The 25,581-nt window shown below is 44.9% G+C and overlaps 1 protein-coding gene across 2 annotated transcripts in view; it reads right to left on the reverse strand.

Moving 5' to 3' along the window:
• Positions 1–25,581, reverse strand: part of ZEB2 (zinc finger E-box binding homeobox 2) — a 115,019-nt gene that overhangs the window by 84,077 nt on the left and 5,361 nt on the right. The gene's annotated exons all lie outside the window — the stretch shown is intronic.

Consider the following 25,581-nt stretch of genomic DNA (forward strand, 5'->3'; position numbering starts at 1 on the left):
TACAATTACATTGATTTAAAAGTCATTAAATCTTCTGATATTCCTGTGATCTCAGGATTTGTTTATGACCTGGGGTTCTGTCCCAAGCATGCCCCCCTCACTGCCGGCAGGGAGGCCACAGTCCCACCCTGGGCTCCCCCAGCCTCACTCTCTGCACACTTGCAGGACATTTAGGTTGCATTTGGACACGGAAACAGGACAGGCAGCACTTTTGGAGCAGGACACAAGGTCAGCCTCGGGTTACTTCTTCCAGTGGTGTGCACTATTCTGGTGGGAAGCCCCGTGTCCTTCCTGATCCCTCCTGCCCAGAAAGGTGCTCGAGAGGAAGGACACTCAAAGTCCTGCCTGCCATGAACATCTCCATGGACAGCTGCAAAGCTCCCAACACTGCTGTCACCACATGAACCCTGCCAGGCTTTGGCTGAGCTGTACAAACCCATTGTGCCCAGCCTGAAGCACTGCTCCATGCTCAGTCACGGAGGTGGCAGGACCAGGTGGTCACCCACCACTGGCCATGGGGCCAGGGATGGGCTGTGGATGCACAGCCAGAGACCTCACAAAGATCACCTTCACCATTTTCAACGTGTGTCCCACTTTCCCTGCATCCTGTGTCCCTGCTAATGCTTTTATCCCTCTCTTGTGACACAAACCATGCTTTTACACCGAAGGCAACACAGCGAGCTGATTTTGCACTTTAACCTTCAGCAACTCTGATTCTAATGCAAGGCAAAACTTTTAGATTTTTAAGTAAATAAACAGTTGATTCTGACAAAAAATGACTATTCCCTGAGGGGACATTTTTGTGAAACTGCGCCAGGTACAAAAAAAAATGTATATTTTTTGGCTTGGTCATGAAACTGTCAAAACACAACTCTAACATGTTTTGCTGCATATGTAATTTTTTTCCCACAGCTCTTTCCGAGCAGTGCTTAATTCTGAATTCTTTCTGCACCCAGCAATCGCAAGAAAATTGATAGATGCACAAGCAATTCAGGCTAAGTTTCTAAGTGAGTGAAACAGAACAGCCAGGAGAAAGAAGGAGAAGAAAAACAAGACAAAACCAGAGAAACTTTGTTAAACTTTCCAAGTAAATTACGTTTTGAGATAAAATTCACCCTCAAGAGAGAGCTTTAGTAAGATTTAAGCAGGGAGAAGGTTGACTGCTGGCCCTGGGCACATGGGCTAAGTTTTACCTTCTGTGCCCATGTAACTTCATTTAATTTTTTTTTAACTGCTCTCTCTCTCTCTCATAGATAGATATATATGTGTTTGTATATGTAAATATCAAAGTATCTTGATCATAGTTGTGATTACAAACTTCACTTTTACTAAAAACAGGTATGGCGCTGTTCTTTAAAATAATAATATATTTTCCCAAGTGCCTTCACTGTTTCATCCCAGCAACTGAAACAGAGACAATCCTTTGTATGTTGAAATGTATAATTATCATGTAGCCAAAAGGGAGGGTGTAATTTTCACATCTGGTTACAAGGGAAGAGTGTAAGTGAAGCTGCCTTGGTAAACTTACACTTGTTTACAGAGAGCAATATCTTAGATATTAAAAACTCCAAACATGTAAAATGCTGGAAAAAATCAAGATTGTCACGCACAAAAGCTAAACATCATCAACAACAACAATAAACCCTAAGCAATTTTTTTTGCATAGTTACAAATGAAAAGTCAATTCTTTTGCACCTGGGCTGTTCTCCTCACTTGAGATGTTTGTTAAGAGACTTACAAATTGTTTTTGCACAGTGTGCTCTACTTGCTGTGTGGAAGGTTAAGAGGTTGAAGATCCAGCTTTATTTAAAGAAAAAAGGGGGGGAACTTTCAAATGTTTCTGCTGTTTATAACTCTACTTGGGGAGTTTAAACTAGAGAAATGTTTTTCATATTTGACTCCATCTTCACAGAATTTACTTCTCCTAAATGTAATTGCATTTGCTTTCAAGTTTCGGGGTTTTTTTTTTTTTTTTTTTTTTTTTTTTTTTATTTTTATTTTTTAAACACATGAATTCTCTCCTGTTTCCCTCTTTTTATCTTTATTTGCTGATTTACCTCCCATTAAATGAGTTTCTGCTCATGTGAAATTGTTTTTTGGCCACGTACGACAAGATGATATCAAGGAAAGGAAGAACTGTTAGAGAAAATATCACTTACCAAGGAGATTAAAGATAAGCAGAAAGAACACACTACAGGTAGAGGAAAAAATTGCTGAAAATCCAAGAAAGATATCAGAAACTGTTTAAAAATTATATGAAGGTATAACTGTTAAACAGTTGTTGTTGTTGTATGTTTAGAACTCATTAAAAACTCTCTGTGCAAGCACTGGATGTCAAAGTATGATAATCTCAGGCTTTTGCTAACCAGAAAAAAGGAGACGAATGAGAAAGAAAACCAAATTATTTTTAGTATGTGGAAAACTCAGCTTTTTGTTAGAGTACGAATAAAAGATCACGTAATTAACATGCACAACATCTATCAACAAGACTATGATAAGACCCTATTTTCTAAGGTAAGTCTTTTTTTTCTCCTGCCCTAAAATTAAGTTCCTAATCCCATATCCTTGCTCTGAACATCATAACCATGGGAAAAAAACACCTACCACAACAACTAAAGCATATGAAAAATAAAATATAACCCAGTAATAACAGTCATTCCACTTGAGGATGCATGTAGTTACTTTCAAAGTGGTTTTGTCTCGGGCAGAAAGACATGAATGCAAGGGCTACCAAAAGCAATTTAATACCAGGTGGGGGTTGACATTAATCTTTCATGACAATAATATTGTGGTGTTACAGGAGGGCAAAAACAAATACCTTCTTGCACACAGAACCACTTCCCTAAGAGTCTGTGCCTGTCTTAAAAATGCACGTATAGAATTGATGTATGGCCCCAAATTCATAATGAATATGATTACTAAACAGTCTCCACTCGTGCAAATAATCGGACCTGTCCTCCTTCTGCTTCCCTTAGGTGTGATCCAATCTTTCCCTGCGACTGGTGCAGGAATGCTATTCCACCTGGAATGGGCCAGGTTTGGTGAGCCCAGGCTGTGCAGAGCTGTTTCCTGCAGGATACAGAGCCAAATCCTGTCTGTGGTTGAGAGCAGTGCCATGAAAGCTGCTCAGGGTGTGCCTGAGGTAGATGCAGCTTCTGAGCAGCATTAGTGTACTTAAAACAACAAATTAATGTCTGTGGAACACTAATCAATGTTTGGTGCACTCCACATTTTTCACTGAGTTGTTAGAGTACATTTGCTTATATTTTGCACTATTTTAATTTAGCCATATTGATCAAACTGAACACTCAATAAGACCCTAGGCACCTTAGCCTTATTAAAATTAGTCAACTTGAAGTAAGTGAGCTGAGGAAGTAATGGAAACTATTCAGAGATTTAAATACAGTGCAGCCCACTTAAATAAATACCTGTTAATGAAATAAATCTGTATATGCACATATTTCCTCAGAAACAAATTATTAAGGGGGCCCTTTAGAAGAATAAGACTCAAACATATTCCTTAGTTTAAAATAGAAATATTTCTGTGTACATTTGTGTTTGCTGTGTTAAACTTAGGGAGTCCATGCTGACCTTTCCTGTCAAAGCAGTTATGATTCTTTAGAGTCTTACAGTGTCAAAATTGATAAAAATGTCCCTAAATAACCTGTAAGTAAACACTGCTGTGGGGTTTTGGTAGCTCTCCCAAATGAGTTTATCCCAGGAAGAGTAGAACTCAGCTGGACCATCACCCAGACAAGTATATCTGGCCAGCTGCAGAAGTAAAATAAAAGGCATTTAACATGCAGTGGAAAAAAGTAAAAGTCATACAGCCTAGTCTTTACAAATAATATGTCTTTGTCTTCAGAAAGTTGTATCTTTTTTTTAAGCAGGGGTTGAGAGGCAAGATTAGAGCACCATCTCCAAGGCTTGGCTTGAGAAGGGATTCGCATACAGCTCCTTTTGGCACATCTCTGGAGCTCAAAATATTGTTTTTGAAAACATTGCTGTTTTTCAACAAAAATGGGAGATTAGACAACATCTTTAGCTGATTAATCCTCTCTGCTCTCTGAGGGGATGACCTATGATAGTGTATTATTTTAGCTGGGGTAAAAAAAATTCCACCACGCAGCAAACTCTTCCTGCGGTACCTACAAATGAGTTAAGCTAAAAAGTCGGTAGAGGATCTGTGGAGGTTTCCTGGCCTCCTTGCTTTAGGGGCTGCCTTTAGAGGGCTTTGTATACTCATTTTTTTCCCCTAGTCCAGTAAAAGATATTAGTTCTTTTCCCTAAGCAAAATCCCTATCATGAATCAGGCCCTACACTTGCAACTAGTGTGATATTGCTGGCCAGGTTTCACCCCAGTAAAATTCTAATCTATACTTTCTCTTGCAGAGTTAAGAAGAAAATGCATATCAGCAGAATCTCCTCTCTACTTTATTTCATTTATAAATTACGAGAATGATGCTATTATATATTATTAATTTCTGCTGTTCTCCAACTCGGCTGCAGCAGTGAGCTGCGGATGTTGGAACGGTGTAATTATGTTCTAGTAGGGCAGCCATCCGTTTCCTTTCAAAAATTTACAGGATTCTTAATCATGCTGCTCATTTGGGTGCGCAGTAGCGAGGATGGCGAAACACAAACAGGGCACGTTCGTTTACACAGGAACACCTGCTTAGCATGATAGCAGATGTCAGTCAGCAAGCAGAACACAAAAGAAAAATATCAACAACAGCAAACTAGAAGCATTTTTTAACTCGGTACGGAGATCTCTTGTCTGGGGGAAGCCAAAGGAAGGGGATGCGCCTTTGCAGGTCAAAGCTGAGGAGCAGTGATGATTTGGAAAGTCTCAGCCAATGTTCCCCAGGGACCAGGTCAACAAATCCAAGACAAACTGCTCACTGGATGATGGGACATTTAACAATTTCTCCTTCTAGAGGAGCACTTTTTCCAGCTTGATGCTAAGCATCTTGCAAGGGTCATCGTAAATATATGGAATATTTGATAAGTACAGTGAAGTAGTTGAGAGAAGTAAAATCCACAGAACTACTGCTCCGTGTGCAAGGGTCTGTCGGCATTCCCACTGCAACCGCTTACTCTCAAGGCTTTAAATGTTTCATCCCGGGCCGCCTCTTGGCTCTCCCATCTCAAATTGAGAGCGTTTCTGTTTTGTGCATATTTTATGAAACGAAAAGATGTCAGTGAAGGAGCGAAAGTTCAGTGATTTTGGGCTCTCCCGTGCAGTGCTCCAGCCCAGGAGTGGCCTCACCTCTCCCGGGGAGGCGTCGGGAGTACAGAGTCTGAGCCAAGCTGTCGCAGGCGGGTATTAATAATCCCCCTCCGTGGCATAGGCAGTAACTACTCTTCCCCAGGATTGTTAGTATTCAGAGCAAGTCAACTTGCGTGGGTCCGTGCATTAAGGGCTCCCTAAGTATGCATTGACTTGATACCCAGTAATGGCTTCTAAGGAGCCGTTATGTAGTGCCGTGTCAATGATCCATGCATTGAGGACTCCCTAAGTACGCATTGACACGATAGACCGGAACGGCTCCGAAGAAGCCGTTACGGTCTATCATGCCAATGATCTGCGGATATTGGCAGTGCCTCCCACACTTCTGCAGAGACTGTAAAAGTCTCAGAAGAAGCTGCTGTGATCTCAGCAGAAGGACCATCAATCAGGTCGATGGCAGGGTTGCGTTTCGCCATTTTTCCACCCTATCATTGGGAGGCCTCATTCTGCTCCTGGAATTAGATTCAAAGAATGCACAAAATGTAAACAATGCCCACCCATGGAGTGGCTCTGGGACTGTGCAGAGGTAACCAGGATTGTAATATGATCTCTGGTTTTATTCGGTTTTGGTTTTTAGTTCCAGCTGCTTCCAGCTGGGACACCTTGACCAAGTCCCTTCAACTCTTCCTACCTTTGCGCTCCTCTACTGAGCATGCAAAGGGATGACATCTTATGAGTGAAGATTGCAGTGGGGCTTAGAAAATGTGAATTTAGAGCAGTTAGAACTAAGGCCTGTGTGAACATCTCATCACTGGTGGAGGGCTGAGATGAACCAGATGTGTACATAGAAGCACGCAATGGTTTGAGTTGGAAGGGACCTTAATGATCATCCAGTTCCAACCCCCTGCCACGGGCAGGGGCACCTTCCATTAGACCAGGTTGCTCTAAGCCCTGTCCAACATCACACCTTTTACACCCAAGCATGCAAGCAAATCTACACTGAAAGGATGTCTTACTTCTAAAGTTTTATAAGCTCCTATCTGTTGAGTTTATATAGTTTCCACCCACTCAATTTCTGTGTATTCACATCAGTTCTGAGAATTACTGCTTGGCAGGTGGTCATCTGTATTTTCTGTGATGCCAAACTTTCTATGAAAATACTGTGAACCTCTTTTTCCATGTCTTCTTAAGTACATGAATTTTTTTTAAAAAATGTTTTAAAGATACATCATTCACAATGAAGTTTTAATTCATGCTAAGTCTATGACCACGAAACACTGCTTAGACAGCTGGTATTATTTGTGTCTACTTTTCAATACCCTTTCAAGGAAAACTAGTCTTTTAACTCTTTCATATTCACTTCATACTTCTGTTGAGGGGAGATGAAGCTGTAGTAGAATAGCAGTATTTCGAATACTGCACCTACTTTACACAGGGGTTAGAACTAGATAATCTTTGCGGTCCCTTCCTACCCAATCCATTTGATGATCCCATGGTTCTCTGATGATAATAGGTCCGTTTATGGTACGATCCCCCATAATTTAATTTACATCTACGTGGTTAAATGTCAGCAGAGCACTGGAGAAAGACTGTAACCATACCTTGTGAAAAGCAGAGATCCTCAAGCAAGAAAAGGTAGAATTACTGTGCAGGTTGGAGCACCATAGAGAGACCTTGTCTGTAGCCAGGCTGGCCTGAAAAGTGTGAGCTTAAACAAAAAGACACTGTGCAAAAGGAGATGGAGGAACATTACAGAAGATCAGAGAGGGTCATGATAAAGGAGAAACTGAGAAGGCAGAGAAGTCTCAGGGAGCAGTGGTTATTAATTCCCAAGCACCTCTTTCTTTGGACTAAAAGACTCATATAATTTGAAGTGTATTTTCACTGGAAAGCACTAGAGTTGTCCAGAGACTGGTACCCCAAACCAGTGATTGTTTTGGCACTGTTAATAATCAGTTTGGAGTTGCATAGTAGCTGTAGCCATCAGGTCCACAACAACATCGCCAGCAAACAGAGGAGAGAAGAAAACATGGTATCTACTGAAAGCTTGAGATATTCGCGGATTTTATCAACACAGCCCTCACTCAAATGCCTTTCAGATAAAGGAGTGTGCAACATGTTCTGGAAAGCCACAATTGTTCCTTGGACAACCTGCTCTCCAAAGGCAAGACCATTAATTCTTTGAGAATGCATCTTTGGGATTTAGAGCCTCTTTGGGGTGGCCCTGAAAGCCCACGGGCACCAACCCCCTCCGCAACCCAAATTCCATTCAACATCTCCCTCCATGCTGCACGTCGCAAATTTGTGTGAAAAGTTGCATTTCCAAATCTGGACAGCTGAAGACTGCAGTCCTCTGGAAAAAAAAAAAAAACAAACCCAAGCTTTTCACTAAATTTAATCATCTGGGGGTTTAAACTCTACTGAGAAGGAAGAGAAGATATCGTTTTACAATGATTCACACCATATTTCATGTGCAGTATTTAATGGATGCTTTCAGGTACCTCATGTTATAACACTTCCCCTGCAACATGTGCTGAGCCCTCGACGTGAAATCTCAAATATTTTTTTCAACCTCTGGGATAGGAACAGGCATTTGTCTCCTTCCATGTGTATATTTATTAGTAAGAATTTTGCATGGTATAATTGAAGCCTGGCCGTTTTTACCAATCGAGGCTTAAGAGGAAAACTAACACAATATAATGTTTTGTGTCTTTTTTTTTGTCCATGCAGACCAGTCACTGAAAAGGTGCAAAGCGCTGCTAAAAGTACGTTTTCTGAAATTCAAAGCCTTTTAAGAAAGGTACACAATGCAAGAATACGCAGCTGCAATTTTAAAAAGGCTACTGCTCCTTTAATGCCCAGCTGGTCCTGAGATGTAATAAAATTGACATATTGATTCCTTTGAATTTACAAATGCCTGTTTCATAAACTCCATCTCCAAAGCCTAGGCATCTTTAGAGCACTGTCATTTTTTTCTCCAAATGGATCAATTATGTGCCCACGTAATCCTGTTACCTGTGAAATCCATGCATACTTCTCCCATTTGCTGCAGTTCCCAGGCGGACAAACTTGCATTATGTACGCATAAACAAACAGAGCATTTTCCTGATATTAGGGATTGTTTTCAAAGTGAAAAGCAATCTCCTGGGTCCTTTACTCAAAAAAAAAACCCCATACATAGCTCGGTGTTTCTCCAAGTAACCTCACTGCACTATATGTATAATTATTACACAACACAGCAAATCATTAAAAAAACATTGAGTCCCGCTATCTCAAATGCTTCAACTGCAAAAAGGCACCAAGACTTAGCAGCCAGCCCTCATTTTCCTGGTGAATCAAACTTTCCCATTTCTTTCTCAGCTTCTTTATTTGATAATTATTGCCATATCTATAAGGAAATCATGCTCATCAGAAGTGTTTCTGCCTGACTTAAATATTAGAAAAACACCCACGGCAAACTTTGCTGTGGAAGTTTGGGGCTTTTTTATTTTATTTTATTCCTAGGATAATTCATCTTTTCATCGTGCTGAGCACCTTTCCATCATTTACACACACACACAGAGAGTCAAGCAGGCATTAACCTGCAAACCTACCACTTATGCATATAAATGCATCACACATACGACTATTCCCATATCCCGTGGCATATTATTTGTATGAATATATACCATGCACAGAAACACATTTATACACACAAACCCCATGCTCAATCCTCAAATATAAGCAGAGAAAAAGAGAATAAATGTGGTTTTCTCTGCATATGAATTGTTTATAAAGTACCGTGTACATACATAGATATGAATTCTTGTTTCATTCTTTCAGGCTGTGCTGTATCTGATTTTCTACACTTCACTGGGCAACCAGCAGTTCAGTTACACTACACTTGCCCTGTACAATTTGTCTCTAAAAGGTTCCCAAAATTATGAAACATCCTGTCTGCTGCATGACCTGCTCACTGCAGTGCCTCAGCTCGAGGTGCATCCACACGTATAGAGAGGATGGCACAGAAAAAATTCAGTGTGTATATATATAAATATATATATATATATATGTTTGATGCTTGGAGCCCATGCAAGTGGCCCAATACACCCCTGCCATTGTGCAGGAGTGGGTTTTAAAGATAAATGGCTGCATGTTAACCAGATTTGACATGCTGCACAAAAGCAGCCACCTTTGGTCCCATGACAGAGCCAAACAGAAAAAACAACAAGCAGTCCTGGCAAAAGATGTCCAACGTGAATAAAAGCCCAACAATTTGTCACATAGTTGTTACAAAATGTTCCAGGCTTTGGGGCTTGCCATGGGACAGCAGCGATAAGACGAGCATAGAAAAACGAAGGTTGGGGGTGTTGGGGTGGAGGAAGAGTTAAAACTCGAGGAAAGCTCCAGTAGTTCCAAAGGGGAAACAAAGAGGATATTTTCATTTGGCTCTTCCCAAAGACACACACACGCACACACACACACACACAAAAAAAAAAAAAAAAAAAAAAGGAGAAGACGCTGTAATTAATTAAATCAAGAAGCTCAGTTGTTTTGAGAAGTGATTGAAATCTGACATGCAAAGTAGAAATATTTACATTTACTTTCTATTTTAGGAATCCGCAAAGCTACTTTTCCTTCACTGCACTTCCCCACCACTACAATGGCCATGGTTCAGTTTATCCAGTAGTGAGCACTGCCTGTTTGGGGCCAAATCCTGCTCATGTTTCTCATGGCATTTGGTCTTTCCTCATGGGAACAGGCCCAGAAAACTCCAAAGATGTGGCTAGAGTTGAGGACTGGCGTATGGCAGCAGAGCAGTACCTGAGCTCCTGCTTTCCTTTGAGTTCACATAAGACAGAAAAGAAAAAGCCCAAACTTAGGCTTGGTTTGATAAGCCTGAATTTCCAAACCAGCTTGATCCTGCAGTTTTCCACTAAAACCAACCATGGGCACCAAACCCTACTTTGGTGTTCCGTGTCCCCCCAGAGTCACCCAGGTATCCCCATCAACTGCCGTCAGGTCAGGATTTGCACCTATGCTAGTCCACTGGGATTTTGAAGTATTTTTAGAGCCCCTAAACCAAAATAAGGAGCTCAAATGCACCAGTGCAGCTGCTTGCTAAGCTCCACATAACAGAGCTCAGATTGTAAAATACCTTTCAGTCAATAATCATCATTGCTTCAGTGATTACCCTTCGCTTCTTTATATTCAGTGAGAGAAAACTGGGGGGGGGGGGGGGGGGCAGTTAAAAGCAATATCATCCTCTAAATTAGAATAACCAGTTGTATAATAAACTCTGAGATTCTGGTTATTAGGAACATACATTTGTAATTTTCTCAGACAAATTCCTTGGCACTCGCTCGCCTTCTGACGAAACAACGGATGATATTTGCTCTTCCTCAGTCCCACAGAGTGCTTTGGAGGTATCAAGCTCTGCAAAAGCCCTGTGAATGAGTTCAGCAGTATTTCCCTGTCTCATAGACGGGAAATGAGCACGGTGAGGTTAACTGACTTGCTGGAGAGCACTTGATGCTGCACTCACCTTCCCCAGCCCGGCCAGCACGGGGCTGGGAGAACATCCCACCACATTTCCCACCTGCATCTTCTTCCCAGCAATGGATGCAGCCTGGCTGCAGCCACCCAGCAGCATCTCAGCAGTCCAGCATGGACCAGCATGGTGTGGCCTTCCCCTTGTCCCTTCATGGACCTAATCCCTTTGCAGGGGTTTTTGTATGAGTAAATTAAATAGCATTGAAGGTGCCTCTGAAGTGCACAGGGCTTATTAAAAGGAAAACAAAAAAAAACCAAACCACAACCAAGTGTCAGCCAGAAGAAAAGTTCATTATTATATGTCAAGGAAAAATTAATAGAAAGGGCTTCAATAGTTAAATTACATGGGTAGATCAGGCTTTCTGCAGGAAGACTAGCTTGCTTCAATTAAAGCATGTTCTGTTCAAAAGCCACCGTGCTCGTGTTTTACAGCAACCTGATACCAACACCTGTAAGTCTCTGCTCAAAAACTCCAACTGCTTTTCCATATTCCAGCCCAACAATCTACGTTATCGAAAGTCTGAGTTATTTTTAAATGGATGGGGGGACAACTAAGCCAGGGCTCTCTGTGGAGTTGAGCAGGGGGACGAGGACTGTTCAAATCATGGAAATGTCAGTTCCAGCAATGTGTGCCTTGGATTATTTTTTTTTGGACTGTCAAGAAGATTTTAAATCTTTAATATCTGTTTGTTGTCAGGTTTGCCTCCAGCTTTTCGTATCTGCAGGTCGTATTATTTTGTTGTTGTTAAGAATTAGCATTTCTCATTTGCCAGCTGAAAGTTCAGGAGAAAGCACCAAAATGCCGATAAACAAAGTTCATCTCAGGGAAAATCTCTATATGCATAACCTAGTTAACAATTCTTTCATGGTTGCAGGATGAAATTTGAAATGCATGTTGAAAAAGAGAGTTCCTACAGAAAGCATCAGTACTACCGAGGCTTTTCAAGTGCGCTGTACTAATTTTAAACGAGAAATCATTATTATTTCCGTGCCGTATTAGCATCTCTTTTATTTCCTGGTATCTCTGCTGCACTATTTCAACTCACTGCAGGTTGCTGTTACTTTTTTTTGATACCACGTTGTTTAAACACACACCGGAGCTGAAGACATGCGGGATTACCGGAGACTTCAATCAACATTTTTGGCCTTTGTAAAGGATCTTAGCCAAACATTTGGTGTAGTTAAACTCCAACTGATGCCACGACACACGGAACATCACTCCCCAAAAAGTGTAGAACTGATGCATTGTGCCATCTCTGGCAGCATTTGTTCAGCGTTTGCTGCGACTGGGGAGGAAGAAAGATACGGAATGCACGGATTGATTTTCAAATTACCTCAATATTTTGAAAACATTTTCACCTGCATGCTGAGAATGCTAAGAATAGACAGGAAGGCAATTGTGCATTTGCACAGCCTCCACTGCATTCATTTATAAATTACCTCATCACTGACTGAAATTAACACTGATTCTTACAGGCAATTTCTCAATTTCCAATGCTAATTACATTTTTTTTACTTTTAAATTCTGTACCACCTGTTTTGGGCAAGACATCTTAGGCAGCGCGACCGCATTTAATCACAATTTTAATTAACCGCCCTGTAGATGTGAAAAAGAAGCAATTATAATATAGATGAATGATGATTTTTCTGCATTAAATTGTTTTGTTTCCCTGGTATGTTGATTGTAACACAGCACACAAATACAGTAACTGTACAATTTTTTTCTATTGTAATTTAGTAATTGTTTTTGGAAAACCAGTTTGGGAATGAGTGACTTCATCTGTTTACAAATTGATTGATACTGTTAACTCACTGATTGCTGCAGCATACATTTTGTATTGCACAGCCTAGCATAAAATATAATTAGGCATGCACAGACTTTGCAGCACCATTTTGGAATCTGAAAATCAACTGTAGCCGAAGTGTGTTTTCCTTGAGCATCCTCGTATAAGCTGCGGCTGATGATACGATAATCAACAAACAATGGGCTTTTCCCACCCCGCCGCTGGTAGAAACCCTTGGATTTAATCTGATAGTCTCACAGTGTAAGGGTTAGAGGTTTGGGGTTTTTTTTTCAGGATGTGCTTTGCCAGGCATGGGAGCTGAGGGTTGGCAAGTCTGCAGCTTGCCCAACTCCCTCAGATCACTATCGGGAAGGAGCAGGCGAGTGATGTAAAGGAACAATGATGGCAAAAAGAGCGGCGGCTCATGGAACGCAGGGATCACTCCTGACACGCGTGTGCTGTGGCACCGGCCATCTCCAGCTACATGTTACAGGGGGAGAAGATCTCGATCTGACTCATGGCTGGCAGACACAGATCAGCCAAGTTTCAAATATATATATAGATAGATAGATATAGATATAGATATAGATATAGATATAGATATAGATATAGATATAGATATAGATATAGATAGATATATATAGATATATCCCCACGGAGAAGTGCGAGATCGTTCCCACTGGAGGCAAAGCCTGCTGGCTTTCCCAGGGAGCGAGGTCACACTGGAGCGGGAAGGGAGCAGATGTGCAGCACCAGCAGCACCTGGGCTTTGGGACACAGTGCCACCACCACTGTGCTCTACCAGCGACCTGGGACTGTCCTGCTTGAGGTCTTCCACCTTGGGGTTGTAAATCCCCCCACAGAGATGGATTGAGGGGCAGGGACACAGGGAAGGTGCACCCTGACATTTACAGAAGAGAGCTGGCAGCTCTCACCCTCCCAATCTTCTGTGCAATCCACAGAGCAAGAAGCTTCCACCAAGCAGGACTTGCCAAGAAGTGAGACACCACAACAGCCTCTGTGAGACCACATCCCAATCAGACCAGCAATGTCACCCACAGTGCACTGAGACCAGGAAAGACGGGGATGAGGCAGACCCGGGACTGTCTCCACGGGAGCACAGGGGTCTCTGTGATTTGAAGGCAACTTGGGGGGCTCCTAGTCTCATCTGCTGGCCGGCTCGCTTTATAAATATTTGTTAAGAGGGCAGGACATAAAATCTACTGTTCAGTAGGTGATTTTTGTAAGAATCCAGCTATCCATACATAAAAGGGTCTATTATCTCACTGTGGAAGAGATTTACATGCGTAACTCCCATTAACTCTTATGGGACTTAGGCACGTAAATCTCTTGTGCATCTAGAGAAGAATAGACCACATAAGGTCTTGTGATCTATACTGCTAGTAGGTTTAAGTCCCTTTCATTTATAAAGCTATACAAAAATTAACCATTAAAGCTTATTCTGTGCAAGCTGTCCCCCTACATATATCACCCAGCTCTGTGTTTGAAGTACTCCATGTAAACGCGCACTGAGGAAAGGTACCGGAGCGAGAGAGCCCATTCATTTCAGTTAGTAAAACTGTCATCCCTGAAAGGAAGCAGACTGAGGGCAGGTAGAAAAATTGTACAGGTTTTGCTCAGCAGATTCAATTTCAGATTTAGGCTCTAGACTGCACTGTTTGGAGAAGGAATACTTTCATTTTGCTGAGCACTCCCTCCGCCCCCTCCTTCCCTCTCTCCCATCCCTACTCACAGCCCTCGAGTAAAGCCCCGTGCCCTGGACCAAAGGACCCTGAGTGGCTCGAGTGATAAAATCTTTTCACAGTCCAAGTAAGATGCTGCATCTACTAAGGGAAAAGAAATAAATCTTTTATTCCATAAACTTGTTTAAGCTGAAATGTTCATTGGTAAGCCTGTAAAAGTGGGAACATCTGTGCTCCTGCTGGGATTTGATGTCTCACCACAAACCTTTCCATAAGCACTTTGTCTCTGGTAGGAGACAAAGAGGAAAATACCTGATCCCTGGCCTCAGTTGGGCAGCTCCTTCTATCTTCATGCACTGACCTACCGAGCATTCCTCCCAGCAACAAGCTGCTTCCCAGGGCTACCTCCGCCATGGAAGCTGCCTAACTAATCTCTTAGCAAACACTTGCAGCAAACCTGAAGGGAGTTTAGAAAGGCGACAAAGAAGGGCAGAAAAAACCCAAAACTTTCTCCAGATAAAGCCTGCGGCATGTCTAAGAGAAGAGAGCCAAGCCTAAATATAGCTCCACATGCTCACATTTTCTCTTGATGAACTGCTGAGATACAAAGTTGTGGCCACCTAATGAACATAGAGATATATATTCTAATCTTAATCCGGCTTCCTGCTCCCTTCCACCAACCCAGCTGTCTTTCTGCCTGTCAATAGTCCCCTGACTGTGCTTACAGGTACTTGCAAGGCACTACTTTTATCCCAGCAACACTGTTGAGATGATATGGCACTGGAAAAGTCCATCCCGCGCCCTGCCTGCACACGGGGTAACCTCTCCTTAGGAGCTTATAAGAAAATCCACTGTTGAAATAAATAACAACTCTCAACAAATGATCAAAGAAGAAATAAATCTTTTACCCTTCTAAGACTTTTTAAAACTGAAATCCCATTTTTAAACTGGATAACAGTTAAGAGGCTACCGGCCACCTATTTTTCTGGGAGCTACGTTTTAAGTGTTTGCCGCACGGATGTTGGGCAGACAAACGAATCTGTGGCTCTCGGGAGCGAAAGCTTTTAAAATAAAGTTTGTGTGTAGTATATGAAAACATATTGTTTGGAATTTAAGTTCTAATATCTAGGAATAAACAGAGCATTAAATCAAGCAAAACTGTGACAAGGCCAATATGCACATGGATGATGCCAGCGAGGCATCTCCAGCCCTTTGTTCACAGCTTAACAAAACTGTGCCGTCACACCACTTTAGCTCAACAGTGCCTGTCGAATGGGCATCAGCAGATCAGCCAATGCCTGTCACACACACAGCTGAAAAACTGTTTGAAAGCAAGGCTTACTTTAGCACAAGTCTGGTAGGAAAAGTGAGAGGGATTTTTAATCATCTGGTAAAGACCACAGATATATATTTAGGGAGAAAAAGATATATATTGTCAGCTTTCTTCTTCTAGGAAAGTAACACAGTTTTGCTCTTTTTCACCTCTAAGGAGGGAATGGGGCTTGGTGGTGTTGCCTGTTCCGTGGTGTGCTGCTCCCTTCCACGCTACATCAGATTTGGAATTATTTGCAAATATGTAAAATTCTTTCAGGGTGGGAGGGGTGTCACAGGGAACGATCCCAATCTGTCCAAAAAATCTATTAAAAATTAATTTTCATATTGTCCTACTTGGAGACCCCCTCCTCCCTGTGACAGAGGATAAATGAAATAACATATTCAAGGAAATGTTTGTTTTGATTCTAATGCAATTATCTTTGCAGATGAACGTCTCTCTGGGTTGTTGTTTTTTTTGTTGTTGTTTTTTTTTAACTGATCAAAATATGTTTTCATTGGTATTAACAACCTCCTTCCGTCACTTCTCTTAACAGTCCTAGTGCAAAACATCGCCCCAGTAAAGAACCGCAGCAAAATAAGCTTGTTAGCGCCAGCAACTTCAGCTCGGCACTTCTCTCTTTTTCCCAACACTTTTTTTTTTTTTTTTCCTTTTCCCCCAATTTAGGGGGGTTTTGACACACACCTCCCTCCCCAGCCCGGCCTCCCCGCGGCACCGGGGCGGGCTCCCAGCGCTCGGCCCCTCGGTGGCGGCTCAGGGTGGGACTTGGGGGTGACCGGGGGAGCCCGGGGGAGCGGGGGGCGGCAGCCCCGGGTGCTGAGCCCTCTCCCCCCTTCCTGCCCGCCGCTGCTGTCAGCTCGCTGCCTGCACTTTAGCTGTCTCTTTCCCAGTCCCTACCCTGTCAGTTTCTGGGCTGCCAATTTCAACTTGAAGCTTGACTGGGCTGATTTGATGCAAATACCTCCAGGGAAAACCCTGAAACTGATGAACAGTTATGTCAAGTCGATTTTGCACCATCGGGAAAAGGTAACCTCTGCGAGAAAAAAAAACAACAAGGTTAAAGAGACAAGGGCTTTTCACGTGTAATACCACTGCTGCACATCTCGTTCACTGTTTACCATCCCTCAGAAATTGTAACTGTCAGAATTAGTCCTAATTGCAGATGCGAAAGCTGCCATTATAATAAAAACAGAGGCAGTGCAGGCATTAAATGTAGCAGCCTAATTTGTGAGACTACTGAAAAGGTAGAGTAAATGAATATTTCATTACTTTAATTACCAGGGACTACTCTTTTCTTGCTGTCTTATGATAAGTGTTGCTGTAACTAGCAACAGCAAACATCCACTAAAACATAAAGTGCAATAATAGTACTGCTGTCAGGATCGCTGCTTTAAAATACGAGCGGGAGGGGGAGAAGGGGGAAATATAATGGTTTATCTATTTCTTAGAGATCCGCAGGAGTAGGAGATGGAAACTCGTTTAACGTCAAAAACAAAGAGGCGAGTAAACAGGTTTTAGTCAAAGAAAATAATGACCCGGAGGAGGGGAGGGGTGGGGAAGGGGGGGAGCTGAGGACACACTTGAAACCCCAGAGCCGGGAGGAGCGCAGGCAGCGCCGAGCCGCTTCCCCTCCGCTCCCTCCCTCCTGGGAACGAAGTTTGGGGCCGCGCCGCAGCGGGAGCCCGGCCGGGGCCGAGGGGGGCCAGGGGGGCCCAACATCCCGGGAGCGGCATCCCGGGAGGGGTTCGCACCTCGGCCCGGAGCGCTTCTCTCGGCAGCGCCGGCACCGCGGGGGTGTGTGCCCCGTCCCCCGCCCCACAGAGGCGGTTCACACCTCTGCCCCGAGCCCGGAGCGGGGGGGCCCAGGCGGCTCCGCACGCCCCCGCCCCGGCGCAGTGCCGCGGCGGGCGCGCCTCCAGCCTCCAGCCCGCTCCGCTCCGCTCCGCTCCGCTCCGCACCGCGCGGCGCTGCCGGGGGGCGCAGGGACGGGGGCAGGGATGCTCCCCGGGGGCGGCGGCTCTCGGGCTGTGCCCCGCCGAGCCGCCCACCTGCGGGGCGGGCGCGGGGGTCCCCGGGCGGCTCCGGAGGAGGGGGGGGGGGGGGGGTCCCGGGGGATGTGACCCGCAGCATCCCGGCTCGGGGCGGGGGGGGGACTCCGAGCCGGGCGCCCGCCGGGGATGCCCTGCCCGGGGGGAGCCTCCCCGCTCCGCCCCGGGGCCGCCCCGGGCCCCGCTGCCCGCACAGCGCCCGCACCGTCGGGGCCGGCGGCGGCCCGGCCGCGGCTGCGGCCCCGCCGCTCGCAAAGAGCCGCTCCCGACAGAGCCGGGGAAATTTGTCAACAATTCGCAACCACGCTGGTAATTACATTCCTGGAATCCGCAGCGATAGATGTAAAGATAAGGGAGCTGCCTCGACTTTCCGCTTGGAATAATCTGTTTGCAGCGACCTATTCCGCTTCCTAGCCCTTCCTAACCATATTCCCCCGTTACGCCTCCCGCGCCTTCTGCCACTTGGGCTCTCCAGAAACATACGTGACGAGTCGCTGTGCCTCACTCCTGTCCGAGGAGGCACCAGCTCCCTTCTCGCCTTTGTGTCCCCATCCCTCCGACCCAACTTTCCTGTCAGACCCGAAAAATATGCAAGGCTCGCACTGCCGCTGAGAAGCAGGACAAAGTTTAACTTCTCTGTTGGCAGTCGGAGAATAACTCCCAGGCAGGATTCAAGCAAAAGATCTGATTTGCTGAATTCTGCTCTTTGATTTGTATTTGTATGTTATTGCTACTGCTAAGGTTGTTGCCAACCTCAATTAGATCACAAATGAGATCAGTTTAATTCAACTCCCAAACTGTGACCTGACCATGGTCTGAAAGTATTCAAAAACGCATTTTAAACCTTCCTTTGATTTCAAAAGGAATACTGCATGCTTGGTCATTCATACAAATAACATAAAACGTAATTATGGGATGATTTGGCAGATGACATTCCTGCCAAACGACGCTCCATGCCAGAGTCTGTAATGCTATGGCTGCTGTCCTGGTGCTCGAGAGCACAGCGCCCTTGTGTAAGGTGGGAGTAATGGGGTGTGTGCGATGTGGAGGTGTTTAAACGCACTTGGGGAGGCAAATGCAAGAGCGACAACCACGCCACCATTAAACCCCCCAGTCAGAAACTGCTGTATCACTTGGAAAGGAAGCGGATCCGCACTATCAAACCTCCAGGAGGCTGTGACAAAGGGAGCTTGCAGCTTGACACACGGGTAACAACATAGCAAACACCTTTAATTCTGTCATGTCTCATACCCTTTGCTTTCTCACACATTTGTGGCTGCTCTAGCATTGACACCTACACTTTAAAAAAAAAAAAAAGAAAAAAAGAAAAAGAAGGAAAAAAGAATCCTCGACAACAAAAATCCTCAAATGAAGCAATCTTGTTCCAGCTAAAAAAAGAAACACCTGGAAAGTTATTCTTCTGCCCAGCAAAAATAAACAACTTATTAGCTCCTGTTTCTAACAGCTCAGAAAAGAGCAGAAAACAGCCAAAAAAAAGTTCACTTCTGGGAATGAGAAGTTCCCAGAGAGCTGTTGGCTTTCCTTGGAGCCTGGGAGCTCTCGGGGAGCCACTCGTACAGGTTTGCCGGCGTAACTTCACAGCTATTCTGCTGCTCGAATGCGAATCCTAAATTGACCTTCCCGCCTTAGCAGTGCTCGGGAACGTTCCTAGAGAGGGTTTTGGGTGATGTTACATCTGAGGGGGTAGGCACAGAGCGTGCCTGTGCGCGGGCACACACCCAGGTGAACCCTCACTGCTGGAGCAGCCCTCTCCTGCCCATGCCTCCAGCTCTCCCCAGCCCTTGGCTCTGATGGATTGATCCCGAAAGCTTCAGCTGCCATCAAGGCAGAGATGTGTCAGCCCGAGCGGCTGCTGTGGCTCCAGCAGTGCCACCTCCTTGCCTGTCCCCCCCAAAACACCCCCGTGCCCCTACTCCAGGCCCAGCACCTGCAAGGCTCCAGAGTGCAGAAGGAGTTAAAGGCTCTTTCCAGCATTACTGGGTAGGTTAATATCACAGCTGCTTGGTAAAGCATTATCCAGCACCTCACTTAACAAAAGCCTGCTTTTGCAAACAGACTCCTACTTTTCCCCAAGTGTCCAAAGGTGTTTACTGAAGTAAATCTGCCTAAATCCTCCATTGCTTGGGTCATGGGGGTGGTTAGGAGGGTGGAAGGTGTAGAGATAATCTCTTTTTGTAAATTCTGTAAATCTTCTGGGAAAAAATCAGGAATCTGTGTCACATGCCTCTGTTCAACTGGTAACATCTCGGTTAGTGTGCTCCTTATGAGTGAAATCTGCCATAGCAGCTACAGGAAAATAAGACATCCCTCCCGCTTCTCATTGTTCAAACTGTTCTTCCCTCTCGAAGTTGCTTTAGCACGTTTAATCTATTTGCTGATGGGGGAGAAAAAAAAAAAAAAACCTGTTAGGATCTTAAAAGTGGTTTCTGGAAAAAAAAATAAAAATGACAGTTTGGTCGGCAGGAGATAGTGTAGTTGAAAACTCGTCACTTGAGATTTCTGCACTACCCCGGTTATTCCAACACCAGCAACTGCATATTACTTTTTACATGTTGCAAATAGAGGCAAACAACACAGGAAATTTTGACAGCTCTGCCTGAAAGGGCTTAAATACTTCTCAGTAAGCAGGATCCAGTTATAAATAAACCTTGTCTTGGTGAGAAAAAAGTGGCTACGACCAAAGACCTCAATATTTTTCTAGAAAACTGTCTGATTAAAAGCACAGAAGAGCTTCTGAGAAACAAATAAACAGGCAGCTATGGGGGGACACACACAGGGATGGGGGGACAGCCGGAAAATGCACACGAACGTGACTACAAAACCCCACGAGGGAGCCCTGCCACAGAAACTTCCACAAATCTCGCCTTCCTCCTCCACCTCAACCTCCTCCTCCTCCTTCGTGCGCATTTTCTGGTGCCGCCGAGGATTCGCTGAGTCGCTGCTTTTCCCCGGCGGGTCGGGGCAGCCCGGGCCGGCCGCCAGCCCGGGGACACCCCCGCCACCGCCACCACCGCAGCCACCGCCGCGGCCCCCGGCCCGGCCAGCCGCAACAACACCCAGCCCAACGCTTCGCAAAAATAGGGGGAGAGAAAAAAAAATGCAAAAATAAAATAGGAATTAAAAAAAAATTACGTCTCAGCTGGGGAAAGGGTGATTTTGCCCCGCCAAATCTGCCTCACCCCCTGCCACCCCCATGTCCCCAAGGTCATGGTGAGTAAACAATAATAGTAATTAAAACAAAATAATAGGCAGCAGTCAAGAGCTGAGAGTACACACACCTGACCCTAACTATAACAGACTTCTCAGAGTAGAATTTGATCCCTCTCTGACACTTTCTACCTCAAGTGTTAGAGCGAGTGGCCATGAATAGTACAGGCATGCCATCTTGTAACACTATCTGCCTGTCAGAAGAGCCAAGGCTGGGTAGAGCAGGATCTATATAAGGCTTGTAACTAGGGGAAGCCCAACAAACAGCTACAAACACCTAAGTTATTTTACTCAGCCTCCACCCTTCTGCTTTTTCCCCCCTTCTTCTCACTCTCTTTTTTTTTTCTTTTTTTTTTTTTTTCTTTTTTTTTTTTTTTTTCTTTTCATCTTGGCTTTCTGTTGCAGAATGCAAATGTAGCCTGCCGGCGGTGAATGGGCTGAATTGTGATTAAGAAGAAGAAGAGCTCCTTTCTTTGTTCTCCCCTCAGGGGATGTTTACTGGGAGAGACACAGCGGATCAGATATGAAAGGCATTCAGGTCAGCATTGATGTGAGCGAAAGTGAAATCATACCTAAGGCATTCAAAAGACCGCCGTGTCAGGGGTTCAGCTAACGGTGCATCTACTGTGTCTTCCCTGTTAGGCACAAAAAAAAAAAAAGGGGGAAAAAAAAGGAAAAAAAATCTCTCCACAAACAGGCATTAAAAAAAAAAAAAAAACCACCACAAAAATTATACAGAGGATGAAAAAAAAAAAGTTTTCTTTCTCTTTACCTCCGGAGCAGAAACTACCAGGACTCAGTGCTCCTTGCCCTTATGATCACGGATGGGGCAGGTCGACTTGCATTAATTGTAGCTGCTGGGATCAGCATACTTTTTATGGGGAAATGAATCTAACCTGAAATGCGAGCAGTTATTTTCAAGCACACCTCTCCATCCCATTTCACTCTCCACAGCACACCACGCATAGGTGCAGGCGCCTTCACACACGCACCTCTCCATGAGTCCCAACAAGCTGCGTGGCTCATTTATTCTGCTCCCAACCACGAGCAAGCGTTTCTTGCCTCCCTCAGAAGCCACCCCGTGTGATAAAGGGACAGGGTGGCACATCAAAACAGCACAGCACACCTTCAGAAGTGATCTTTCATTGACTTGGAAACTCCTCGAAACACTTTGCTGCAAGCTCGCAGCGGAAGAGGATGGTGATCGGAGTTGGGGCACAGCTCTGTAAGTTAAAGTGCTGCAAGGAAAAGTCTAGGCATTGTCGTTTTATTCACCAAAAATAATAAAAAACCCGCATTTGATGAAGAAATATTTGGATTGACTATTTTTTTTAAGTCTCTACTTCTCCCAGCCTAGTTATTCTCTCTATAGAGTTTCCCAGTGGTTAGCTGACGCTGTTGGCATAAACAGAGATATGTAAATATGTAGGGAAAATATAGCAAATTACGGTTAAGCATACAAAGAGTTAGGAGGTGGCTGCATTTACAGGGTCTGAAATGAAAATGGAAACGACAGATCATTCTTTAAAAGCCCCAAAAAATTAAGGAACAGGACTAGATGTTGTGTGCACTAACCAGTGCACTATTCTGAATTTGTTTCCACCTTCAGAACCTTAGTTAAAATATATTGTTTGTCTAATGCTCACATCTGCTTTAATGGTGACATTTAATTCTGAAATATTTTCAACTAGTGTTTCTGCACCACGGATTTATCTCCTTTTTCTCCATACTCTAAAAAGACAACTAAAGAGCAATCAAAAAGGTGTCTGACTTGGCCATTCAGACAATTGCACCCTTGTGGGAATGCTGGAATGAATGGTACAGTGGACACCCCAGCACTATTGACGTTATAAACATGTAAATGAAACACATTAGGGCAGACAATCAATTGTCTGTGAGCACTGCAAACCTGCACTCCCTTTCTATGTGACAGGCACAAAATAGTGTCTACCTTGGGAAGCCATGGTCTTGGAGAAAAAAAGGACAAAGAGTTCTCTTTCACAGAGGAGAAAATGCACCTTAAAAGCACTGGGATAATGCAGATGCCAAAAACTGTTGTGAGGCGAAGAATTTCCTATTTCTTGGAATGAATGTGGGGCTGCTGTAAAAGAATCAACACCCTTCTTTCCACTCTAAAGGGAGACACACATTTTTCTTGGGGAATATTACCAGCCTGTCCTGAGAGCTTGCATCCCAGTCTCCCACATATTTCCCCTACCTTGGGCAGTTGGCTATGTATAATTATAGATAATTAACTTGTAATGGTTTCCTTATCATTTTTTTCCCTTTTCAAATATGCCTTTTTCCAAGCCATCAAATGCATTTTCTTGCAGCAATTAGAAATTCCCCCAAAACTTTCCTCGCAAAGCATGTTCAATAAGCAAAACCAGTAAGTACCGAATGGTTCACAAATGGCAAACAGTAAATCAGGCACTAATCTCCAAATTCGCTGGGTTTCTCGAAACTCGGAAGAAAATAAATAGATCCGACTTGACACAGAAAACAGCCTCCCCTGCTCCATGCCACAGCTCAGCCTGGACATGAATCTGCACCGAGAAAACGTGGCTGGGTAATCATTATGCCCTGGCCACTCACATTTATGGCATTAATTTTTAATACCTATCTCCAGGTGCTTTTTTTTTTTTTTTTTTTTTTCCTGGAGGTGGTAGGAGTACATTTGTCTGGCTACCCAGTGAGCCAACACTCCCGGAGTAATCTGCTCGCAACGGATTCCCGGCCCTGGGGATCTGCCCGGCCCCAGGAGCGCTCCGGGTGCCCGCTCTGCCCGCTGCCACCTGGGCTGCACAGGGAACAGCTGCCTCCTCACACCCCAGCCTCAGTCTAGCTGCCTCCAAACTTCTCCAGGCAGGGAAGACAAGACTCACTTCCCACTCACTAAAGGCAGCAGGCAGGCTTGCCTATTTTTTTCCTTTTTTTTTTTTTCTTTTTTTTTTTTTTTTTCCTTTCCCTTCTTTTTCAAGTGGGAAGTGAAGGAGGTTTTTCCCCCTTCCCCAGCATCCCTGGAAGGAGGGTGGGTGGGTATCTTTTTGGGAAAGGCTCTGAACAAGCCTAATCGTCTCTGCTTGTTTGGTCTGTGTTCTTGGATCAGACGCCCTGAAAGCATTGAACTTTCTCCCTTTTCTTTACAACTGGAAGCGAGGTGGCAAAGGAATCAAAGAGAGCTGTTTACTGAAACTTTGGGGTAAATTAGATACAACTTTCCCCCCTCCCCCCACCCCTCCTTCGCGGGGATTTTAATTTCACTTTGGATTTTCGAGGAGGGGAGCGGAAGGGGGGGGGGGGGGGGGGGAACCACCCCTCAGCCAACAAACGCCAAACCACAACAACAGGGAGAGAGAGGCGGCTCATCAGGCATGGCAGGGCAGGGCTGCCGGCCGGACAGCGCTGCTCCCGGGCCCCGCTCCGCGCCGCTCCGCGCCGCTCCGCACCGGCGCTGCGGCCGCCGGAGCAGCCCTCGCCTCCGCGGGGCGCCCGTGCGGAAAGGGGGCTCACTGCCCCCTCCTCCTCCTCCTCCTCCTTCTCCTCCTCTTCTTCCTCCTCCTCCTCCTCTTCTGCCGCCACTTCTCTCTCCCGAGTGAAAGTGCCGCGAAGTGAGTCAGGCGCTGGGAATCATCTGACTGAACTTCCCGGAGCTCCGCCGCATTCCTGGGCTGCCGCTCCCGCACCTCCCGCCCCCCTCCGGCCCCGCTTTTGGGGTCCTCTCCTTCCCATCCTCCCCGCTGACCCCCCCCCCCCCCTCCCCGGGGGGCTCACCCCTCATTGATTCTCTCTCAACCCACCCCCCCTCCCCGCACACCTCTCCTCCACTCCAGTAGCTCTCATCAACCCCGTTATCTTGGAAAATCCCGAGCCTGGCTTCCTTTCTACCCTATTTAGCTCCGCTGTAATTTTATCCAGCCCCGGTATCTCACCCCAAGCCTTGCCCATCCCCGCACACACGCAGATACACGCACACAGGCGTGGAGCCCACTAAGGCATTAGTTGGGTTATTCTGTTTTGTCCCCGTCTGTAATGTGTCTGCGATTCACTAACACTCCTCTCGCTTCCTTCATGACCATCTATTTTTTTTTTTCCTCGCGGCTTTTAAATTTTATTTTGGTTCTGCTGCGTTTCTAAGGAATTGCTGTCCGAGTTCGATAAGCATCACCGTTTCTGGTGTTATCAGCAAAGACACAAGCTCAGAAGTAACATCTTTTCCACGATTCCAAGAAAGAAGAAAAAAAATCCACTCAGTCCAGATAAATCCTAGGCAATTCCCAACAGGAAAGGCATTGGATACGTGCTTGTCGAGAAAATGAAAAAAAAAAAAAAAAAAAAAAAAAAAAAAAGAAGCTCTAACCAAACCCACCCTCGCTCTACCTGCTCCTCAGAACCAGGGCATTTCTCACTCAGAAATGAATGGAAGAAACAAATTAGGGAGCACAAAGAGGAAAGAAGGGACAGACAGAAAGTAGAGAATAATTTCCTTCCCCCCCCCCGCCACACACCCCGTGTCTTGGCCAGAACAAGACACTGAAGGGAGAACTCAGCCCTTCGCGCAAGCAGTGCACACACACACTTGAAGTTTGCAGGATCTTTAAGTGGTTACCTTAAAAATTGCAATTAAACTTTCGTCTCCCAAGTGTGGTGGCTTTTCCAAGTTAGTGCGGGTCCCTGAAAAAACCCTTTTTTTTTTGCATGGGAACAACCCAGAATTTGCCAC

Source organism: Chamaea fasciata, unplaced genomic scaffold, assembly GCF_029207755.1.
Source record: "Chamaea fasciata isolate MVZ Bird 193981 ecotype frontalis unplaced genomic scaffold, bChaFas1.0.hap1 SCAF_8, whole genome shotgun sequence".
Lineage (NCBI taxonomy): Eukaryota > Metazoa > Chordata > Aves > Passeriformes > Sylviidae > Chamaea > Chamaea fasciata.